General features: G+C 51.1%; 1 long non-coding RNA gene across 1 annotated transcript in view; it reads right to left on the bottom strand.

Moving 5' to 3' along the window:
* Positions 1–4,497: 4,497 nt before the first annotated feature.
* The window catches only part of LOC103594741, a 21,437-nt gene continuing 18,287 nt past the window's right edge, over positions 4,498–7,647 (bottom strand). The window contains exon 2 of the long non-coding RNA XR_550877.1: positions 4,498–5,685. This is a non-coding gene — a long non-coding RNA (uncharacterized LOC103594741). The remainder of the gene's footprint in view (positions 5,686–7,647) is intronic.

The raw sequence follows: 7,647 nt of genomic DNA, 5'->3' as shown, positions 1-7,647 counted from the left end.
CCCCTGAGGGTAGGACCCCTGGTCTTCATCTTTGGCTCCCTGGTGCCTAGCATAGTCTGCCACAAATCAGGTGCTGCATAAATGCTAATGGATAAATGAAGAGAAGGAGCTGAGGGGTCAGAGTCCTAGGCTCCGGTTTTGGTTTTGCACTGATTTGCTTTGGGACTTAAGGCAACCCTCTCCTCTTTCTGGACCTCAATGTCCAAAACTGTAAAGAAGGCATATTGGACTCTAGCAGTAGTTTAAGAATGGGGATTAAAAGAACACCTCCTTGAGATACCCCATATGATAGTGGTTGTGCTTTTGGTATCCATTGATGGATTATAAATCACGATAAAAATATAAATGACCACAAAGCGTTTAAATGTGGTTGTATTTATCAATTGCAGCAGCATCTACATCCATTTGAAAAACATTCATACTTGTGTGTAAGACACATTGTGCACCAAGTTTACAGGCAGCACTGGGTGCCACATAATTTACAGATGCCTTTAGCTAAGGGCCCCATAAGTTTGGAATCATTGGCCTAGAAAATCTCAGAGTCCTTTAGGCACTAGGGGCTTATGTGTCTAACATGGGCCATAGGGGGTGTGCAACTTGCATTGGATCATACAGCAAATGAGTGGTGGATTCAAACTCACTCTTCTCTAGTCTGGGTTCCCTTGGCTCAGCCAGCCTGGCTGACAGCAACACTCCCCTTTGGTTTCCCTGGAAATGAGAAACAGGGAGGCCTTCGAGCATTGAGACTGCCTAGGGTGCGGGGGTGGGGTGGAGGGGTGAGGTAGATGTCAGAACGCTGACAGCTCGAAATGACAGGGAACATTCTTCAGATGCTGTGTGTGTGGTTTAGAATCGGCTGGAATTACACCCTCAGGGCTGAGCCAACATTGTCTGAGGCTGAGCTGAGCCTGGACCCTGCTGAGGCAAGGACCATGTGGGGGGTCTCGGCCCAGGGCCACAGAGCTGAGCAGAGAGGCAGTGAGGGCAGGAGGCAGATTCCTAGCTGGAAATCAGACACAGGGACCTTTTGCTTTTCCAAACATGTGTGGTTATTTGTTCATTCATTTATTCATTCATTCATTCAGCAAGGTAGTCAGCCAGGCACTCAACCAATGCTCACTGAGCTATGCAGCTCTACAGCCATCATAGGGTCTGTGGATGAACGGGGCACAGCCCTGACTCTGGAGCGGTGTCTGTTGTGCTGAGGGAGGCAGACATGAGCATGTGCTAAAGTCTCTCTGCATAAGGTCAGCCCATAGGTGTCAGCAGGACTTTTGCCTGGGGAAGGAGAAAGGAAGGAGAAATTGGGAAATGTTTTTAGAAAATACAATGGTTACCTTCTGTGAGTGGTTCTCAAGGAACTAGTAGGAATGTACCAGGCGGGTCAGGGAAGAGAGGGCCCTCCTGGCAGAGGGGCCAGTGGGAGAAGTGATTATTTCCCTCTCTGCCTTTGGATGGGTTTTTGTTTGCTTGATTTTTTGTTATTTGACAATATGGAGGTAAAGTTTTTCAGAGGGAAAGATGGGACTTGTTGTTAATAAAGGTCCTGGAGATCAAGGAGCTGGTTGGAAAAATTAATGAGACTATTTGTTTCTACAGCTGGCAAATCGGGTTGTTCTGATTTTGATTACCAAAGGCTCTGAGGGGGAGGGGACCTGGCACTTGGGCTGAAAGTAGCTCCATTTGGCTTAGTATGAAATGTTTCAGGGAAGCAGGGCACAGGGAGATTGGTGAGAAGGGAGGCAGCAGGGGTCCACAGGTCAGTCGTGCAGCCCACCAGCCATGCTCATGATTTGGTGTGACTCCTAACAGCGAGGCGGAGCCACTGGAGGCATCTAAGCAGGGGCCACAGATGAGCTAGATTGCTCTAGCTGCTGAGTAGAGAAGGAATCAGAGAGGGAGGCAGAGAAACCAGCCAGGAGGCTACTGTAGTGGACAGTGGAAGAACTGATACTGTCCTGAACAAGGACTGAGATAGAGGAACAAGGCAGTGTATGTGAGAGAAATTTCTGAGAACTGACAGTACTGACAGTTCTCAGTGACTGGAGGTGGTCAGAGAGGGAGAGAAAGGACTAGAGGATGACGCTGGTTTCTGGACTGTATGACAAAGTTGACGTTGAGCCACCATCTGAGATGACAGCTGGAGGTTCTCTCTCTGACAAGGTCTGTAGGGAATGAGAATGAAGTGTCTGATGGTCCCCCAGAGCCACAGCCTTGGTTCACACCTCATCACCGTCAGCCTCCCATCTGGTCTCTTAGCCTCTCCCTGCTCCCCTCTCTCGCCCATCTCCTGGTAGACTGGGTGATCTAAATGAGAGATCTGATAATGTCACTCTCCTACTAGAAAATGCTCAAAGGCTCCCTGTTGTTGATCTCAGCTCCTTAGCCTGGCACATAAAGTCATCTGCAAATCTGACCCTGTCTACCTTCCTTGACACTCTACACTAGCCACGGTGAATAATAATAGTAACAACAACAATAAAAACAGCAGCTAACAGTTGTACAGCATTGACATGTGCCAGGCAGTGTTCTAAGGACTTTACACATACTAGCTCATGTAATTCTCAAAAAAACACTGAAAGTCTTGTACTTCCTGGAATGAACCATATTCTCTTGCCTTCAGACCTTTGCACCTGCAGTTTTCTTGACCTAGTATCCAGCAGTCCTTCTGGCCATTTGATACACGTTTACTGGTCATCACCTTGTGCCAGGTACTATACTAAGTGCCAGGGATCCAAAGATGAATGAGACATGGCATGTGCTCTCAATGCATACAAAGGCTAGTGGGGAAGACAGACACATGCAGGGACAATGAAAACACAGTAAGGTAAGCGCAGTGACGGAGACGTTATGGCGCACAGAGAATGCATTGGATCATACAGCAAATCCATCCTGGGGCCTTCTCCACCTGGCCATCTGGAGCTTTACTGCTTCCAAGAAACCTTCCCAATTTCACCAGGCTGGTTTTACCTTCCCGATTTCACCAGGTCCCTCTTCTGTGCTCCTACAGTCCCTACTCTGCATGCATCATGCACTGACAACCTTATATGGGTAGTGTTGTGTGGCTGCCTCTCCTGAGCGCAGTGAAGGCAGAGAACAGTCTGATTCATCACTGGGATTTAGCACCCAGAGCAGCCTGGACATGGTCCTTAGGGTTTTCTGAATGAAAGAGGGTCCTTAAAGAATGCAGAATCGCAAAGAGGGTTATTCCCTGGGTTATTCCCTGATGCTCTAACCAGAGTCAGGCCTGCACTTGCTCCCTTTCCTGAGCATGGCTCAGTCCCCTCTGGAGTTGGACCCTGTGAGTAAGACTAGGGATGCTACTTCCATCCCTAGTTCAGGAGCACCCTGGTCAGAAAGGTCCTCTTCAGAGTGGGGTCCCAAGATGTCCCCCAGCCAGGTTGGAACTGCTTGCCTCAGGCTCTTGAGGAATGAGCAGTATCCTAGGCAGCTCTAGTTTTGGGGATAAGAGAGAGGAAGCGCTGCAGCAAGCAGCCCTCAGGACCCCTGTGTGGTGGGAGATGGTGTTTGGGCTGTCTCTGGGATTTCCTTCCATTCCTGAACCCACCCCCCACCTCCAGCCCCCACAGCCTCTGGACTAGAGGATCCATGGACGCTGTGATGGAGGGCTTTAGAAATAAATAACTCTGGGATGGTCTTGAACTATCTCAGAGGTGTTTGAGGAATATTCTAGGAGGCCTTAAGGGGTCTGGTGATGGCCCTTGCACTCCCATTGGGTTAACATAGCTCTTTCCCTCCAGAGCTCTGGAGGGGCAATCACAGGGCCTGACTGGAGGGGCTGAGAATCTTGGGGCAAGGACCTGAGATGATTTTCAGGCTTAGTCCTCTCTCCTAGGCAGGGTAGTTGTGAAGTGCTGGGTGTTACTCTCTGCTCCTTGTTGCAAAGTCTGTCTTGGCTAGCAGTGCCTTTGCGGAGCTGGGGCTAAGGGCAGGGAGTCTTGGGACCTAGTGCTAACAGCTTTGGACAAGGGTGGGAATTTCCACTCCTATCTAGAGAGCCATCAATGCTGTGTGCCCTGACCTGGGCCTTTGGCCTCCAAAGGGCAGTGGGAAGGCCGGCCCCAGGGCCAATCCCTGGCCATTAATCCCTCCTGCCAGCCCGAATATCCACCCAGTGTGGTCAGACAAAGGACTGCCCAGCCCAGCCACTGTGTTCCTCCCGCCCCAGGGGCTCCACTCAGACGCTGGGCCGCCTGGAATCCAGGCCCATGAGAAAGGGGCTGCCTTCACTGGCCATCTTATGCCCGGATGCTCAGCCGCATCACGTCCGGCCCAGGGCCTGTGAAAAGAGGGCCCAGCCACGCTGAAAACACGGATTAGCCCTTGGGCCGCCCCCTGACACCGGCCTGCTTGGCTCCGGGAAGCAGGCCCAATGGAGGGGGCCAGACAGGCACAAAGAACTGGAAAAGTCTGGGTTCTCACCCCTTTGGCCCAGCTCCCCACCCCCACTTTCCCCAGGATTAGCACAGCCAGTCGCACATTCAGTATCATTTATTGAACATATGCTATGTCCCAGGCTGTGCACAGGGGCTGGAAAATCCAAAGTACAAGAAAACTACAGTTGGCCATGGGAGATAGTAAAAGCCATTTTTCTGCCAACTCCCTCACTCCCTGGAGGTGTGAGAAAAAGGCTGTGGTAGGGGACTTTGGAGGAGCTGAAAGACTGTCAGCTCTGGTTCTGTGCCTGAGTTTAGCTGCAGGATTATGCTGTGCCTAGTTGCAAATATGCAGGCTCTAAAATCACTTCTCTGGACCTGCCTCTCTCCTTCTCCTCCTGGTTAATACTGGAAATGGCAGTTGATAGGGGAGAAAGCAACTCATACCAAGTGCCAGTGTGGGCCAGGCACTTTCCTACATGCTCTCATTTGAGTCTCATAACAACGCTGAGAGGGCACATGATTGCTTCTATTTGGCAGGTGAGGAAACTGAAGCTCAAATGAGAACTAACTCCAGGTCACTCTGCTCTTGGAATTAGATTTTCTGCTGCTGCAGTGGCTTGTCTTGCTTTCTTTGGTGAGCTGTGTGTTATAATTGCACTGTCTTGTGTTCAGTATGGCCTGCACTTAGGCAGTAGAATGCAAGGTGGAGAGGGTAGAGAGGGTACTGAGGCAGGACCTTTTCGAATACAAACCGGCTGATTCTTCATTGTTGTGGAGTAGGGGGTTGTCTCTAGATCTCCAAGTGTCATCTTCTTCCTCTCTTCTTCCACAGCCACCCTGCCACCTCTCTCATAGCGTCTAATTGCCCATCTCTCCACCAGACTGTTTCTTCATCTCTGTCTTGCCCTGAGCACTACAAAGGGCAGGCCCAGAAGTGAATGATGAATGGTGGATGATGCAGGCTGAACTGAGGCCCGGAGAAACGAAGGAGGGTTAGATTTGGGATTCATGTGGAATTGCTAAGACCTGGCAATTGCCTGGACTGGGGAGTGAGAGGGGGAGGGAGGAGCCCAATATGCTGATGTCCACACTTCTGATCTGGGTGGTGGTGGGGAGGAGAGGGGAGGGGCCCATTTGCTGAGATCTGGAATGCTGGAAGGGGAGCAGGTTGGAGTCAGAGGGTTACTGGGTTGAGGAAGAGAGGTGTTTCATTTAGGACATCCGGATTTGAGAAGCCTTGTGATATCCATGTGGTGATGTCCAGTGGGCACCTGCACATGTTGACCTGGAGGTCAGGAGAGAGGGTAGAAATCAACTACGGCAGCTGAAGTTGTTGGAGCTGGAAGAACTCTAGAGTAAATTATTTCTAAAGTCTCAGCTTTAAAAGATGGTGTTCTTAGAAGAATGGTGGCACCAGGGCTCTGAACTCCAGGTTTAATTCCTGCTCTGCCACTTACTACTAGCTGTGTGAAGTTAGGTAAACCATTTAACCTCTCAGACCCTTAGTTTCCTCATTTTCAAAATGGGGTGCTCAAACTTAAGTGAAATAACGAGGGTAGTTCAAAAAGTTCAAGGAAAGATCATATCTTTTAATTCTACTTTTCCATGAACTTTTTGAAGTACCTGCATATATAAAGTGTTTACCAAATATAAAATGCTCAGCAATGGTGCGTGTGATATGATTAGCTTAGACTGGAGCTGAGAGAGGGGCCCTTGAGCTCTAGGCTTTGATTATGGATTTTGAAGCCCTAGGCCACAGGCCTGCTAGAAGCAGCTTTGGTCATCTGTATGTCAGGGCTGAGACTAGGGTGGGGCAAGTGAGGCATCTAGAGCCCCCAATTTAAGGAGGCCCTTGTTCTCAAGTGCTGACCCTGCACTTGCAAGACGAGGAGAGTTCCCTTTACATTGAGCACCTCAGGCACCTCACTTACCTCACTGTACTCCCAGCTCTGCTCCATGTCCAAGTCCCTTGATCTTGCCTGTCCCCAAGACTAGGCACTTTAAGACAGGGCTTCTTCACCCCTTGGTTCCCTCCTAGCCAGGGCTGGATCTCTCCTGTCACTTTGGAGAAGAGGTTTCCTGAAATAGGCTCAGGGTTGCATCCCTCTGGATGGTGGCTGTGGGTGGTATTTCCCAGACCGGGTTGTTTTTGTTTTGTTTTGTTTTAAAAAAAAGATAACCGGCAAGGGGATCTTAACCCTTGACTTGGTGTTGTCAGCACCACGCTCTCCCAAGTGAGTGAACAGGCCATCCCTATATGGGATCCGAACCCATGGCCTTGGTGTTATCAGCACCACACTCTCCCAAGTGAGCCAGGAGCTGGCCCCCCAGACTGGGTTTTTGATCAGCACTGCCAAGACGCCCACTCCCAACCCCAATGAGATGTGTGTGTAGTGTTTCTGGGTCAGAAAGCAGCTCTCTCAGACCTCCAGTCTGTGGCAGACTGTGTTTTGTGCATCTCCCTGTGTGAGTGGTGTGTGTGTGTGTGAAGCAGAGCAGTTTTCTAGAACAGGAGGGGTGTGGAGGGAGGCAGCCAGAAGGGTAACTCCAGGTTGTGGATTTTCTGGGGGCTCATGATTTAAAGCAGCTGGACCACTTTTCGCGATTTTGCTTTTTCAAAGAATGCTCAGGAGGCCTGGAGGGAAGGTGGAACAAAGGTGTGGAGGGAAGTAGCAGAGAGAGGAGATGGTGACCCTGATCCTCCCCTGAGATCTGGCTCTGCCCTCCCCACCCCCTACTCCCTTCTTCATTACCTCAGCCCAGGTGCCCTAACGTTGGAGGCCAAACCTGACACCTCCCTGACCCACCACGGGACGCTGAGGGCTGGCAGGGCGATCCTCTTTTCTGCTCCAGCTGGGGATGGAAGGACCAGGAGGAGGTTGGAAGGGACCCAACTACTGGGAGGAGCAAGATGGGGAGGGGGCCGGGAGAGTGCGCTGAATGGGTCAATTTGTGATTGGGACTGACCCAAAGGGGAGGGGGTTGGAGGAAGGGTGGGAAGAAAGGGGTGCTGATCAAAAATGGTGGGATGGGGCCAGGGCCTGACCCAATGGAGATGGGGAAGGGATGAGGCTGGGTCTGGGAAAAACTGACCCAAAGGGACGAGACCAAGGGAGGGCAAACTGTGGAGGTGGGGTGGGGTGGGAGTGCTGTGAGCACGGTAAGGGGGCTGGGAAGGCACATCAGAGGGGAGGCGCCGGCCAGCAGGCAAGGTCCGAGCCCTCGGCCCTAGTGGGGAGGTGGGGGG

Source organism: Galeopterus variegatus, unplaced genomic scaffold (assembly GCF_000696425.1).
Source record: "Galeopterus variegatus unplaced genomic scaffold, G_variegatus-3.0.2 Scaffold1617, whole genome shotgun sequence".
Classification (NCBI taxonomy): Eukaryota; Metazoa; Chordata; class Mammalia; order Dermoptera; family Cynocephalidae; genus Galeopterus; species Galeopterus variegatus.
The sequence above is the reverse complement of the archived record's forward strand: the minus strand, read 5'-3'. Positions and strand labels throughout refer to the sequence as shown.